At 31.7% G+C, this 17,500-nt stretch overlaps 2 protein-coding genes and 1 long non-coding RNA gene across 4 annotated transcripts in view; 2 read left to right on the forward strand and 1 right to left on the reverse strand.

The window, feature by feature from the left end:
• Positions 1-17,500, forward strand: part of LOC122246354 (uncharacterized) — a 1,434,769-nt gene that overhangs the window by 808,729 nt on the left and 608,540 nt on the right. The window lies entirely within an intron of this gene.
• The window catches only part of LOC122263496 (uncharacterized), a 1,386,165-nt gene that overhangs the window by 537,066 nt on the left and 831,599 nt on the right, over positions 1-17,500 (reverse strand). The window lies entirely within an intron of this gene.
• LOC147466571 (uncharacterized) overlaps positions 1-17,500 on the forward strand; it is a 113,546-nt gene that overhangs the window by 15,074 nt on the left and 80,972 nt on the right. For both annotated transcript variants that reach the window (XR_015190841.1, XR_015190840.1), the window contains exon 4: positions 2,428-2,526. This is a non-coding gene — a long non-coding RNA (uncharacterized LOC147466571). The remainder of the gene's footprint in view (positions 1-2,427; positions 2,527-17,500) is intronic.

Here is a 17,500-nt window from a genome sequence, read left to right on the forward strand (position 1 = left end):
AGGGAAGAGAGGAAGGGAAAGAGGCAAGAGAGGTGGGAGGAGAAAAGTAAACAGAGAACAGACGAAGGGGAAGAGAAAGAAAGAAAAGAAGAGAGAGAAATAAAGAGAAATATGGATGGAGAAGAAGGCAGGAGAGAGAGACTGAGTGGGGTTGAAAGTAGAAAGACAGAGATAAATGGAAAATGAGGGACATGGAGCAAAAGGAGAAGCTTGGGTAAATAAACAGGGTGTAGGGAGAAGCATAGAGATGACAGGAAGAGAAAGGACTAGAATTTCATAGATGAAATGAAATAGACGGAGTTAGGAGCTAGAGAAAGGTAGAGAGAGATAGAGTTAGAAATAGATAGAGAGAGAAATTGGGGCCTTTACGCACTGTACATCAAAGCTACAACACTTGCCGATATGATTATATGGTGTAAAAGAACACAATGTATTGAAATGTGCACAGCCATTGGCAAGGATTCCTGCTGAACAAATCGAGAACAAAACAGCGTAGGAAAAGACAGGAAAGCCAAAAGGCCTTGGGCATATTGATGTTTTTTCCTGTTTTCCTTTGTTGTATAGACAATAAGACACTCGTCCATGTGGAAGTGGGAAGTCCTGACCATAGCCTTTCCCTTTCAGCGTGCTCTGGTGAGAGCAGGCGACACCGAAGGGCTGCAGACCGCCCTCGGCTCCCTATCTGCAGGCGCCCTCTCGACTTTCTTGGGTGACACGGGTGTCTCTGGTAAGCTAGCAATAACAATGCTTTTAGAAAGTACATTTCGACATTTTCTTTTTGGCTCGTGTGTGATGTAGAAATAATTAGGTTTTGGCTTTTAATGGCCAGAGATGCTGATGACGAGATTCACAGTTTTAAGAATGTGAAATATGAACTATGGAAATGGAATATGAACTACCAAATGCTGCAGCTTACATGTGTTTAACAATAAGAAAATGAGGGAGGTAAATCTGAAGAATCAAAACGACATATATATATATATATATATATATATATATATATATATATATATATGTATACATTTATATATATATATATATATATATATATATATACATATATATATATATATATTAATCTCTTTATCTTTCTTGGCTTCTTTCAAATTCAGATGCATTGCTTTTTGAATAGTACAAATTTGATGAGCAGGAAAAAAAAAGTTTTGTTATGAAGGATGTAATTCTCTGGAAGGTAGTCTTCTTTCATGCAGGTAACAAAGGCAAAGTGTAAATCTTCTAAATCGATTCATTATTATTATTATTATTATTATTATTATTATTATATTTCCCCATATACATATATATAAATATATATGTATATATGTATACATACATATTTACATATATATATATATATATATATATATATATATATATATTATATATACATATATACATACATATGTATATATATATATATATATATATATATATATATACATATATATATATATATATATATATATATATATATATATATTATATATATATATATATATATATATATATATATATATATATATATATTATATATATATATATATACATATATATATATATATATATATATATATATGAATATATATGTACATGTATATACACATATATATGTATATATGTATCTATCTATCTATCTATCTATATACATATATGAATTCATAACCATATATATATACATATATATATATATATATATATATATATATATATATATATATATATATACATACATATGTGTGTGTGAGTGTGTGTGAATTTCTAGAATATAAATTTGAACTTCAGTCATAATGCCGCAATGCCAGTCTAAGTGAACCCGAGCCTGTGGGAGTGCAACAGTAATGTAACCAAAGCAGGAGGATGGATGGGTGGCTGCAGCTGAGGGACCAGTTCTGAGTGTGGGTAGAGGGACCTGGGACTAGTATGTCAGTTGGTAGAAGAAGCTGTGCTGCGCAGTCAGTGTTTCAGGTAGATTAGAGAGACGTGTGAAATGAGAAGGCAGTTCAGGTGTTCTGAAATCATAGGCCATCTGTGTCTGACTAGAAAACCCCATGATCAGCTTTATGACAATTCAGAGTGCGTCTAATCATCAGTGTGTGAGAAAGAGCAAGAGGCCAACTTTGGAGTGAGAGACAGTTCATAGCAATCCTCATACCATGACTGTTGCCATTGGTACCTGGGCTGACTGAATCATGGTTGCTGTGGAGGAAAGACACATTGGACAGACTGGGATTAATCGCAACAGGAGTGACGAAAGTAAAAGCAAATGCAGTTGTGTGGTCCGGCAGGGATGGTTGCTTGGACTTTGCTATTTTGGAGGCAGAGGATAACTTGTTTGAAGCCACAGTGCTATTTCCATTTCTTATAAGAATTATCATCATTATTATAATCATTAGTATAAGCATCATTATCATCATCTTTAACTTTCAGGTCGGGACCCATTACACGAGGCTGCTAGGGAAGGTCAAGAGGCAGTGGTCGAGACACTCCTCAATTTTGGTGCCCAAGTGAATGCCAAGGATGGAGAAGGTAAGAAAATGGAAAGCTTTTGAAGATACCAAGGATCTAGAGTTTTCTTTTTTGAAACCTAATGGTATTAACGATGCCATTACCAATAGTTTTATCATCAGTAATATTACTTTTTTTTTTTTTTTTTTTTTTTTTACTATCTTTGCTATGTTGATTATCAGATTATTTGTGATTATTATCAAATTATTGTCATTCCTCTGATGATTCAGTCCTCATACGTGGAGCCAAATTGGTCGCCCAGTGTCCTTAGAGTAGGTCAATTGAGGGCAAGAGATTCGGCTCAAGCCACGGAGGTGCCAATGCTCTTGGGTCTTGAGCAAATATATCAAGCCAGCAGATTCGGTGATCGCCTCAATCCTCCCATGCTTGGTTCGAAGTGGAAGAGAGAGAGTGTTGGGTATTCTAGAGGCAGCTGCCGAGTAATGCCTTTCCAAAGGACACGAAGATGATGTATTATTATTTAAATTATCTATCCAAGTCTCATCTTTATTCATTATCTTTATATCAATAATTTTCATTATCTTTCCCCTTCCTATTCTCTTTATCATTCTCACTAATATTTTTTTCATTCTCATTCCTAAGAATATTGAGTAGCCTTGTCACTCCTTTTTCTTCTCATTCTCATCATAAGTGTTGTTCCCAATCTCTTTCCACTCCGTGAATTGTTTTTCTTGTTCTAGTTCTATTCATCCTTGTAACCACTTTCCAAATTATTCTTATATCTTTCAGGAAATAATATCATTGTTTTTTTCATCTTGCTGATACTTATTCTCATTATAATAATAACTTTATATTTTTGTAGCAGACAATGTGATCACTTTCTTTATTCATATCATTGTCATTTTCACTTTCCCTTCATGATATTTTGGATTCTCATTTCAATTCTTTCACTGTCACTATCACTGTCATATTAATATTCCTTTACATTGGCATTATATGCGTCCTTTTTAATCATTATCATTTACTTACAGCCTCATTCCAAGTATCATTAACATTGTCATTATCATGTTAATTCTTGTCCACATCTATCTCCCTTCCATTTGTCATTATATCCTTCTATTGTAAGTCATCTATTAATTCCCTCATAATAATTTTATAATAGTTCTTACCTCTCTAGATATAATGATAATATTCATTGCCATTCATTGTTGTTGTTATTTTTATAAATTATTATTATCAACATAATTGATATCATCATTATTATTTCCATTACTAATATTATTATGATCATTATCTCACTGTCATTCTCATTCACATTCACCTTCTCATTGTCATTCTCACTCACATTCACCTTCTCATTGTCATTCTCACTCACATTCACCTTCTCATTGTCATTCTCACTCACATTCACCTTCTCATTGTCATTCCTACTCACATTCACTTTCTCACTGTCATTCTCACTCACATTCACCTTCTCTTTGTCATTCTCACTCACATTAACCTTCTCATTGTTATTCTCACTCACATTCACCTTCTCATTGTCATTCTCACTCACTTTCACCTTTCACTGCCATCCTCACATTCACCTTCTCATTGTCATTCTCACTCACATTCACCTTCTCTTTGTCATTCCCACTCATATTCACCTTCTCATTGTCATTCCCACTCATATTCACCTTCTCATTGTCATTCTTACTCACATTCACCTTATCATTGTCATTCTCACTCACTTTCACCTTTCACTGCCATCCTCACATTCACCTTCTCATTGTCATTCTCACTCACATTAACCTTATCATTGTCATTCTCACTCACATTTACCTTCTCATTGTCATTCTCACTCACATTCACCTTTTCATTGTCATTCTCACTCACATTCACCTTCTCATTGTCATTCTCACTCACATTCACATTCTCATTGTTATTCTCACTCACATTCACCTTCTCACTGTCATTCTCACTCACATTTACCTTCTCATTGTCATTTTCATTCATATTCACCTTCTCATTGTCATTTTCACTCACATTCACCTTCTCATTGTCATTTTCACTCACATTCACCTTCTCATTTTTATTTTTCACTCACATTCATCTTCTCATTGTTAATTTCACTCACATTCACCGTCTCATTGTCATTCTCACTGACATTCACCTTCTCATTGTCATTCGCACTGACATTCACCTTCTCATTGTCATTCCTACTCACATTCACCTTTTCACTGTCATTCTCACTCGAATTCACCTTCTCATTGTCATTCTCACTCACAATCACCTTTTCATTGTCATTCTCACTCACATTCACCTTTTTATTGTCATTCTCACTCACATTCACATTCTCATTCACATTCTCATTGTCATTCTCACTCACATTCACTTCATCATTGTCATTCTCACTCCCATTCACCTTCTCATTGTCATTCTAACTCATTCACCTTCTCAGTGTCATTCTCACTCGCATTCACCACTTCATGACATTCTTATTCACATTCACCTACTCATTGTCATTCTCACTCACATTCACCTTCTCATTATCATTCTCACTCTCACTCACATTCACCTTCTCATTTTCATTCTCATTCCCACTCACATTCACCTTTTCATTTTCATTCTCACTATCACTCACACTTCTCACTTTCATTCTCATTTACATTCACCTTCTCATTGTCATTCTCACACATTCATTTTCACCTTCTCATTATCTTTCTCACTCTCACTCACATTCACCTTCTCATTTTCATTCTCATTCTCACACATTCATTTTCACCTTCTCATTATCTTTCTCACTCTCACTCACATTCACCTTCTCATTTTCATTCTCATTCTCACTCACATTCACCTTCTCACTTTCATTTTCATTTAAATTCACCTTCTCATTGTCATTGTAAACCACTAGCTGGCACTAGTTATAACCCACCACTGAGAGCAGTTGTTATAACCACTCGATGCCCTGGTTGTAGGGCGGTGGTTAAGAGACAGACGTTCACGTGCCACGGTCTTAATTGCGGACTATTAATCACACCAGACTCTGGCCGAAAGCCAGAGGTCAGAGCTGTTCGCTCTAGTCTGTCTGTCTGTCTGACCTCTCTGTCCTGATCTGTCTCTCCTGGGTTCCTTGTGTGTCCTTTAAGTACAGAGCCTGAGTCACTTTCTACGCCTAAGGCTATTTCACAACGGAAACAGCTGAAGGGACCGGAAGCAGACTATTGAATGTTACACGGCAATGAAAATACACATACTATCAAATGGTAATGAAGGTGAGAAGGAGGGAGATGTCTACAGATTCATCCTGCTATAACATATAAGATGTACTTGGTCAATGAAGAGGTTTTAATGATGCTTCCGGTTCGGTACACGTGTGAGTGTGTCAGCTGTGACCAGGTGAAAGGTCACGGCAGGAAGCAGGTGTCGGTCAGTACTTCCGCTAGTCACTAGGGAATAGTGTCCTTAAGGAACTATTATTACAAAGACTGTATAACAATCAAATAACAGTAATAGTCCGAAAATCAGTGGCTTACATTCATTCTCACTCAAATTCACCTTCTCGTTGTTTTCTCACTCATTTACCTTCTCATTGTCATTCTCATACACATTCGCCTTCTCATTGTCATTCTCATTCACATTCACATTCTCAGTCTTATTGTCATTCTCACTCACATTCACCTTATCAATGTCATCTCACTCACATTCACCTTCTCATTGTCATTTTCACTCACATTCACCTTCTCATTTTTAATCTCACTCACATTCACCTTCTCATTGTCATTCTCACTCATTCACCTTCTCATTGTCATTCTCCTTGACATTCACCTTCTCATTTTCATTCTCACTCACATTCACCTTCTCATTTTTGTTCTAACTCATTCTCCTTCTCATTGTCATTCTCTCACATTCACCTTCTCATTGTCATTCTCATTCACATTCACATTCTCATTTTTATTCTAACTCATTCACCTTCTCATTGTCATTCTCTCTCACATTCACCTTCTCATTGTCATTTTCACTCACATTCACCTCATTTTTAATCTCACTCACATTCACCTTCTCATTGTCATTCTCACCCATTCACCTTCTCATTGTCACTCTCCCTGACATTCACCTTCTCATTGTCATTTTCACTCACATTTACCTTCTCATTTTTATTCTAACTCATTCACCTTCTCATCGTCATTCTCTCTCACATTCACCTTCTCATTGTAATTCTCATTCCATTCACCTTCTCATTATCATTCTCACTGACATTAACCTTCTCATTGTCATTCTCACTCGCACTCACCTTCTAATTTTCATTCTCACTCATATTCACCTTCTTATTGTCATTCTCACTCTCATTCCCCTTCTCATTGTCATTCTCACTGACATTCACATTCGTATTGTCATTCTCACTCACATTCACTTTTTCATTTCATTCTCACTCACATTCACCTTTTCATTTTCACTCACATTCACCTTCTCACTTCCATTCTTACTCACATTCACATTCTCATTATCATTCTCACTCACATTCACCTTTTCATTTTCACTCACATTCACCTTCTCACTTTCATTCTCACTCACATTCACCTTCTCATTATCATTCTCACTCACATTTACCTTTTCATTTTCACTCACATTCACCTTCTTCCCTTCATTCTCACTCACATTCCCCTTTTCATTTTCACTCACATTCACCTCACTTTCATTCTCACTCTCATTCACCTTCTCATTATCATTCTAACTCACATTCACTTTTTCATTTTCACTCACATTTACCTTCTTTTCATTCTCACTCACATTCACCTTCTCATTGTCATTCTCACTCACAATCACCTTCTCATTGTCATTCTCACTCACATTCACCTTCTCGTTATCATTCTCACTCGCATTCACTCCTCGTTATCATTCTCACTCACATTCACCTTTTCATTTTCACTCACATTCACCTTCTCATTGTCATTCTCACTCACATTCACCTTCTCATTGTCATTCTCACTCATATTCACCTTCTCATTGTAATTCTCATTCACATTCACCTTCTCACTGTCATTATCACTCAAATTTACCTTCTCATTGTCATTCTCACTCATATTCACCTTCTCATTGTCATTCTCACTCACATTTACCTTTTCATTTTCACTCACATTCACCTTCTCACTTTCATTCTCACTCACGTTGACCTTCGCATTGTCATTGTCATTGTCACTTCCCTTCTCACGCTCATTACTCACAAACAGACGTCTAACAGAAGCATCTTCCTCCCTCAGGTCAGACTCCCTTACACCTTGCTTCCCAGAACGGCCATCATGCTGTTGCAGAGACGCTCCTCGAGAAGGGCGGAGAAGTGAACGCCAAGAATCCATTTGGTAAGGCGATTGGAAAGCGAGTGACTTCTTAAAGGCACCAGAAGAATTTTGCTTTTGTTTCTTTTCTCATCTTTGTCTTTGTGGAATTTTATAACAATTATTGTTATGATTTAATAAGGGAATCTTTTTCATATTTTATCATTAATTTTATTGATATTTATTTCTTTATTCTATGAATTTTTCAATAAAATATTTTCATAGATTATTTTATAAAATAGAAATTAATAGATTTTTCTATATTTCTTTATACTATAAATTTTATAATGATTAGTTATAATAATTATGATAATAATAAGTATGATCATCTTAATTATTATTGATATTATCATTATTATTTTCCTGATTATCTAAAAGAAATATGATCATCCTCATCATCAATGGTGCTATTCATATTATCATTATTATTTCATTACTATAACTATCATTATTACTCCCATTTCTACTAAATTATCAATTATTATCATCCTTCTTCTTCTCATTATTGTTATTTTGATGGTGATCCTGTTTTTGTTCTCCTACATGCTTTTGTTGGTGGTGTTGTTGCGAGGTCTTTGTCAGTGATGACAAAGACAATGATGATAATGGAGAAAGTAATGGCAACAAATGCAACAACAATAATGATGATAATGAAAAGTTTCATAATGTTGATGGTGGTAATGATAACAATATTAATGATAAAGTAATCATCACTGATAATGTTGATGATAACACTTTCATGATGATAATAGAACTAATGATAATGGTAATGACATATTTATGATAACAATGATAATAATAATGGTGATGATGAATAATGATAGTAATAAATTTAGAAATATAAAAGTTTAGTTAAGTCCCCCAGAACGGCGGGTCCGTTTTCTTTGACATACGTAATGTCTGCCATGTTCCACCAATATTTGATGTTTTTTATTTTACGCTTATTTACTACAAGAAAGACATGTTTTGTTTATGTTACACCATTTATCAGGTGTATGTTTTTCCATTATGAAGACTATATATTTTAACTGCATTGAAACAGAAGTGTAAATCGTTTTATATCAATATGATTTTCTAAATAAATTAGCAGACGCTCAACAACACCACGTGTTTCAATGGCTAAAGAACATCTTTATTTACTGCACGAATGTGGCAAGAAAACCCCACATGTATAATTCTCCTACTCTTTGTCACTCTATATTTCTGTATAATTCTCTATATTATATATATTATATATATATATATATATATATATATATATATATATATATAAAATATATATATATTACTGATAAATAATTATCAAACATTCATTTTCATTATAATATTCTTTCTCATTATCATACATATATTTTTTTTTCTTTTCCTTCTTGTTTCTATACCTTTTCATAATTCTTATTTTCATTAACATTCTAAGTATTTGCAATTTTATTAATATTTAAAATATCCATACTATTCCTAGCCCTTACCCTTATCACCCTAATCATCTCTATTAATCTCATTCCTAAAACTAGTCTCATTCTCCCTCACATTCACCTTCTCATTGCCATTCTCACTCACATTCACCTTCTCATTGTCATTTTCACTCGCATTCACTTTCTTACTGTCATTCTCACTCACATTCACCTTCGCATTGTCATCCTCACTTCCCTTCTCACGCTCATTACTCACAAACAGACGTCTAACACAAGCATCTTCCTCCCTCAGGTCAGACTCCCTTACACTTTGCTTCCGAGAACGGCCATCTTGCTGTTGCAGAGACGCTCCTCGAGAAGGGCGGAGAAGTGAACGCCAAGGATAAGGAAGGTAAGGCGATTGGAAAGCGAGTGACTTCTTAAAGGCACCAGAAGAATTTAGCTTTTGTTTCTTTTCTCATCTTTGTCTTTGTGGAAATTTAAAACAAATACTATTATAATTTGATAAGGGAATCTTTCTCATCTTTTATCATTAATTTTATTGATTTTTATTTCTTTATTCTATTAATTTTTAGATAAAATATTTTAATAAATTATTCTATAAAATAGAAATGAATAGATTATTCTATATTCTTTATAATACAAATGTTATAATGATTAGTCATAACAATTATGATAATAATAAGTATGATAATCTTAATTATTATTGATATTATCATTATTATTATTATCAATCATAATCATCTTCAATGGTCCTATTCATATTATCATTATTATTTCATTACTATTACTATCATTGTTACTCCCATTTCTACTAAATTATCAATTGTTATCATCCTTCTTCTTCTCATTATTGTTATTTTGATGGTGATCCTGTTCTTGTTCTCCTACATGCTTTTGTTGGTGGTGTTGTTGCGAGGTCTTTGTCAGTGATGACAAAGACAATGATGATAATGGAGAAAGTAATGGCAACAAAAGCAACAACAATAATGATGATAATGAAAAGTTTCATAATGTTGATGATGGTAATGATAACAATATTAATGATAAAGTAATCATCACTGAAAAGGTTGATGATAACACTTTCATGATGATAATATAACTAATGATAATGGTAATGATATAATTATAATGATAACAATATTAATGATAAAGTAATCATCACTTTCATGATGATAATATAACTAATGATAATGGTAATGATATATTTATGATAACAATGATAATAATAATGGTGATGATGAATAATGATAGTAATAATATTAAGGAAGGAAATATTTTATGATACTGATGATAACACTCTCATGATAATGATGGCAATAATATAATGATAATAATGATGGTGATTGGAAGGTGAATAATGATAGTAATAACAGTAATGATGGAAATAATATTTATTGATTATGATGATAATTAATGAATATTTTGAATATTGATTATAGATTATTATAAATTTATTATAAATTATAATTATTATCAATGATAGTGATTATCTTTAGTAATAATGATTATTTTTTATGTTATTATCATTTTTAGAATTTATCATCTTCACTCTTATTAGTTGTATCATCATTAATATTTTCATTATCATTATTATTGTGATTATTACTATTATTACTAATATTATATTATCATTATTATTAAAGTCATCATTATTATTATCTTTCCTAATTATGATTATCCTCATTATAATTATTATTATTCATTATCTTTACTAATATTTTTATCATTATGATTGATATATTTTTTTTTCATTACTATTGCTATCATTATAGCTATCATGATTACTGTTATTATTGTAATGGTCTTCTTAGAAATAATGATAAAAACAATAAAAATTACAATAAGGATCATAGTAATAATTAAAAAATATATATTATTGATTTATAATTCTCAAACATTAATTTCCTTTATAATATTCCTTCTCATTATCATACATATTTTTCTTAATCTTAATTTTCATTAACATTCTTATCATTCGCAATTTTATTAATATTCAAAATATACTATTCCTTGGCCTTATCCTTATCACCCTAATCATCTCTATTAATCTCATTCCTAAAACTAGTCTCATTCTCACTGTCATTCTCACTCACATTCACCTTCGCATTGTCATCCTCACTTCCCTTCTCACGCTCATTACTCACAAACAGACGTCTAACAGAAGCATCTTCCTCCCTCAGGTGGGACTCCCTTACACTGGGCTTCCGGCATTGGCCATCATGCTGTTGCAGAGACGCTCCTCGAGAAGGGCGGAGAAGTGAACGCCAAGACTAAGAAAGGTAAGGCGATTGGAAAGCGAGTGACTTCTTAAAGGCACCAGAAGAATTTTGCTTTTGTTTCTCTTCTCATCTTTGTCTTTATGGAATTTTATAACAATTATTGTTATAATTTAATAAGGGAATCTTTATCATCTTTTATCATTAATTTTATTGATATTTATTTCTTTATTCTATGAATTTTTCAATAAAATATTTTCATAGATTATTCTATAAAATAGAAATAAATAAATTTTTCTGCTTCTTTATAATATAAATGTTATAATAATTAGTTATAACAATTCTGATAATAATAAGTATGATGATTTCAATTATTATTGATAATATCATTATTATTTCATCATTATTTAAAAGAAATATGATCATCAGCATCATCAATCATAATCATCATCAATGGTCCTATTTATATTATCATTATTATTTCATTACTATAACTATCATTGTTACTCCCATTTCTATTAAATTATCAATTGTTATCATCCTTCTTCTTCTCATTATTGTTATTTTGATGGTGATCCTGTTCTTGTTCTCCTACATGCTTTTGTTGGTGGTGTTGTTGCGAGGTCTTTGTCAGTGATGACAAAGACAATGATGATAATGGAGAAAGTAATGGCAACAAAAGCAACAACAATAATGATGATAATGAAAAGTTTCATAATGTTGATGGTGGTAATGATAACAATATTAATGATAAAGTAATCATCACTGATAATGTTGATGATAACACTTTCATGATGATAATAGAACTAATGATAATGGTAATGACATATTTATGATAACAATGATAATAATAATGGTGATGATGAATAATGATAGTAATAAATTTAGAAATATAAAAGTTTAGTTAAGTCCCCCCGAACGGCGGGTTCGTTTTCTTTGACATACGTAATGTCTCCCATGTCCCCCAATATTTGATGTTTTTTATTTTACGCTTATTTACTACAAGAAAGACATGTTTTGTTTATGTTACACCATTTATCAGGTGTATGTTTTTTCCATTATGAAGACTATATATTTTACCTGCATTGAAACAGAAGTATAAATCATTTTATATCAATATGATTTTCTGAATAAATTAGCAGACGCTCAACAACACCACGTGTTTCAATGGCTAAAGAACATCTTTATTTACTGCACGAATATCTTATATTTATCTTAACTCATTTATATTTATCTTTACTGCACGAATATTTATCTTTAATATAATATTTATCTTTACTGCACGAATGTGGCAAGAAAACCCCACAAATATTAAGGAAGGAAATATTTTATGATACTGATGATAACACTCTCATGATAATGATGGAACTAATGATAATGATATAATGATAATAATGATGGTGATTGGAAGGTGAATAATGATAGTAATAACAGTAATGATGGAAATAATATTTATTGATTATTATGATAATTCTTATTATATTGAATATTTTAAATATTGATTATAAATGATTATAATTTTTTTTTGAATTGTAATTATCATTAATGATAATGATTATTTTCAGTGATAATGATTATTTTTTTTCTATCATTTTTAGAAATCATTATTGCTGTTATTATTTTTATCATCATTAATATTTTCATTATCATTATTATCATTATGAATATTATATAATTATCATTATTATTAGAATTATCATTATTATTATCTTCATTATTATTTTTATCTTCATCATTATCATTATCATTCATGTTATTGTCATAATTATCTTTACTAATATTTCTATCATTATGATTGATATTTTTTTATCATTTTATTACCATTGCTATCATTATAGCTATCATGATTACTGTTATTATTGCAATGGTCTTCATAAATATAATAATAAAAACAATAAAAATTACAATAATTATCATAGTAATAAAAAATATATATATTACTGATAAATAATTATCAAACATTCATTTTCATTATAATATTCTTTCTCATTATCATACATATATTTATTTTTCTTTTCCTTCTTCTTTCTATACCTTTTCATAATTCTTATTTTCATTAACATTCTAAGTATTTGCAATTTTATTAATATTCAAAATATTCATACTATTCCTAGCCCTTACCCTTATCACCCTAATCATCTCTATTAATCTCATTCCTAAAACTAGTCTCATTCTCCCTCACAATCACCTTCTCATTGTCATTCTCACTGACATTCACCTTCTGATTGTTATTCTCACTCACATTCACCATCTCATTGTCATTCTCACTCACATTCACCTTCTCATTGTCATTCTCACTCACAATCACCATCTCATTGTCATTCTCACTCACATTCACCTTCTCATTGTCATTCTCACTCACATTCACCTTCTCATTGTCATTCTCACTCACATTCACCATCTCATTGTCATTCTCACTTACATTCACCTTCTTATTGTCATTCTCACTCACATTCACCATCTCATTGTCATTCTCACTTACATTCACCTTCTTATTGTCATTCTCACTCACATTCACCTTCTCATTGTCATTCTCACTCACATTCACCTTCTCATTGACATTCTCATTCACATTCACCTTCTCATTGTCATTCTCACTCGCATTCACCTTCTCATTGTCATTCTCACTCGTATTCACCTTGGCATTGTCATTTTCGCTCACATTCACCTTCTCATTATCATTCTCACTCACTTTCACCTTCTCATTGTCATTTCCACTCACAATCAAAATCTCATTGTCATTCTCACTCACATTCACCTTTTCATTGTCATTCACTCACATTCACCTTACCATTGTCATTCTCACTCGCATTCACCTTCTCGTTGTCATTCTCACTCACATTCACCTTCTCATTGTCATTCTCACTCACATTCACCTTCTTATTGTCATTCTCACTCGCATTCGCCTTCTCATTGTCATTCTCACTCACATTCACCTTCTCATTCACATTCACCTTCTCATTGTCATTCTCACTCGCATTCACCTTCTCGTTGTCATTCTCACTCACATTCACCTTCTCATTGTCATTCTCACTCACATTCACCTTCTTATTGTCATTCTCACTCGCATTCACCTTCTCATTGTTATTCTCACTCATATTCACCTTCTCATTGACATTCTCATTCACATTCACCTTCTCATTCACATTCTCACTCACATTCACCATCTCATTGTCATTCTCACTTACATTCACCTTCTCAATGTCATTCTCACTCACAATCACCATCTCATTGTCATTCTCACTCACATTCACCTTCTCATTGTCATTCTCACTCACATTCACCTTCTCATTGTCATTCTCACTCACATTTAACTTTTCAGTGTCATTCTCACTCACAATCACCATCTCATTGTCATTCTCACTCACATTCACCTTCTCATTGTCATTCTCACTCACATTCACCTTCTCATTGTCATTCTCACTCACATTTAACTTTTCAGTGTCATTCTCACTCACATTCAGCTTCTCATTGTCATTCTCACTCACATTCACCTTCTCATTGTCATTCTCACTCACATTCACCTCCTCTTTGTCATTGTCACCCACATTCACTTTCTCATTGTCACTCACTGACATTAACTTTCTCATTGTCATTGTCATTCACAATCACCTTCTCATTGTCATTCTCATTGACATTCACCTTCTCATTGTCATTCTCACTCGCATTCACCTTCTCATTGTCATTCTCACTAACATTCACCTACTCATTGTCATTCTGACTCACATTCACCTTCTAGTTATCATTCTCACATTCACCTTCTCACTTTCATTCTCACTCACATTCACCTTCGCATTGTCATCCTCACTTCCCTTCTCACGCTCATTACTCACAAACAGACGTCTAAGAGAAGCATCTTCCTCCCTCAGGTAGGACTCCCTTACACTATGCTTCCGGCAATGGCCATCATGCTGTTGCAGAGACGCTCCTCGAGAAGGGCGGAGAAGTGAACGCCAAGGCTAAGGATGGTAAGGCGATTGGAAAGCGAGTGACTTCTTAAAGGCACCAGAAGAATTTTGCTTTTGTTTCTTTTCTCTTCTTTGTCTTCATGGTATTTTATAACAATTATTGTTATAATTTAATAAGGGAATCTTTTATATCTTTTATCATTAATTTTATTGATATCTATTTCTTTATCCTATGAATTTTTCAATAAAATGTTTTCATAGATTATTTTATAGAATAGAAATAATTAGATTTTTCTATATTTCTTTATACTATAAATGTTATAATGATTAGTTATAATAATTATGATAATAATAAGTATGACCATCTTAATTATTATTGATATTATTATTATTTTCATAATTATCTAAAAGAAATATGATCATCCTCATCATCAATCATAATCATCATCAATTGTGCTATTCATATTAGCATTATTATTTCATGAAGATTACTATTATTATTACTACTACTTTTATGAAATTATCAATTGTTATCATCCTTCTTCTTCTCATTATTGTTATTTTGATGGTGATCCTGTTCTTGTTCTCCTACATGCTTTTGTTGGTGGTGTTGTTGCGAGGTCTTTGTCAGTGATGACAATGACAATGATGATAATGGAGAAAGTAATGGCAACAAAAGCAACAACAATAATGATGATAATGAAAAGTTTCATAATGTTGATGGTGGTAATGATAACAATATTAATGATAAAGTAATCATCACTGATAATGTTGATGATAACACTTTCATGATGATAATAGAACTAATGATAATGGTAATGACATATTTATGATAACAATGATAATAATAATGTTGATGATGAATAATGATAGTAATAAATTTAGAAATATAAGTTTAGTTAAGTCCCCCCTAACGGCGGGTCCGTTTTCTTTGACATACGTAATGTCTCCCATGTTCCACCAATATTTGATGTTTTTTATTTTACGCTTATTTACTACAAGAAAGACATGTTTTGTTTATGTTACACCATTTATCAGGTGTATGTTTTTCCATTATGAAGACTATATATTTTAACTGCATTGAAACAGAAGTGTAAATCGTTTTATATCAATATGATTTTCTGAATAAATTAGCAGACGCTCAACACCACCACGTGTTTCAATGGCCAAAGAACATCTTTATTTACTGCACGAATATCTTATATTTATCTTTACTTATTTATATTTATCTTTACTGCACGAATATTTATCTTTAATATAATATTTATCTTTACTGCACGAATGTGGCAAGAAAACCCCACAAATATTAAGGAAGGAAATATTTTATGATACTGATGATAACACTCTCATGATAATGATGGAACTAATGATAATGATATAATGATAATAATGATGGTGATTGGAAGGTGAATAATGATAGTAATAACAGTAATGATGGAAATAATATTTATTGATTATTATGATAATTCTTATTATAATGAATATTTTAAATATTGATTATAAATGATTATAAATTTATTATGAATTGTAATTATCATTAATGATAATGATTATTTTTAGTGATAATGAATATTTTTATGTTATTATCATTTTTAGAAATCATCATTGCTGTTATTATTTTAATCATCATTAATATTTTCATTATCATTATTATCATTAATAATATTATGTAATTATCATTATTATTAGAATTATCATTATTATTATCTTCTTTATTATTTTTATCTTCCTCATTATCATTATTATTCATGTTATTCTCATAATTATCTTTACCTTTATATACATGCTTTCCTTTTTGCTTGTATTTATCATAAATATTTTCATTAGCATTATTATTATTAATATAATAATCATTACGATTATAACAATTATTGCCATTCAAATTAGCATTGACATTTTCATTCCCAACCTCAGTTCCCTTCTCATTTTGATTCTCATTGACATCATCACGACAGTTTTCATTTTAATTTTTATCCTCGCAAGTCTCAGAACCATTCCAGTCATAACTCTCCTTCTCCTACTCTTTGTCACTCCATACTTTCTGTATAATTCTCCTTCTCCTACTCTTTGTCACTCCATACTTTCTGTATAATTCTCCTTCTCCTACTCTTTGTCACTATATTTTCTGTATAATTCTCCTTCTCCTACTCTTTGTCACTCCATACTTTCTGTATAAT

Source organism: Penaeus japonicus, unplaced genomic scaffold (assembly GCF_977035675.1).
Source record: "Penaeus japonicus unplaced genomic scaffold, GWHDUDI00000001_assembly GWHDUDI00000043, whole genome shotgun sequence".
In the NCBI taxonomy this organism is placed as follows: domain Eukaryota; kingdom Metazoa; phylum Arthropoda; class Malacostraca; order Decapoda; family Penaeidae; genus Penaeus; species Penaeus japonicus.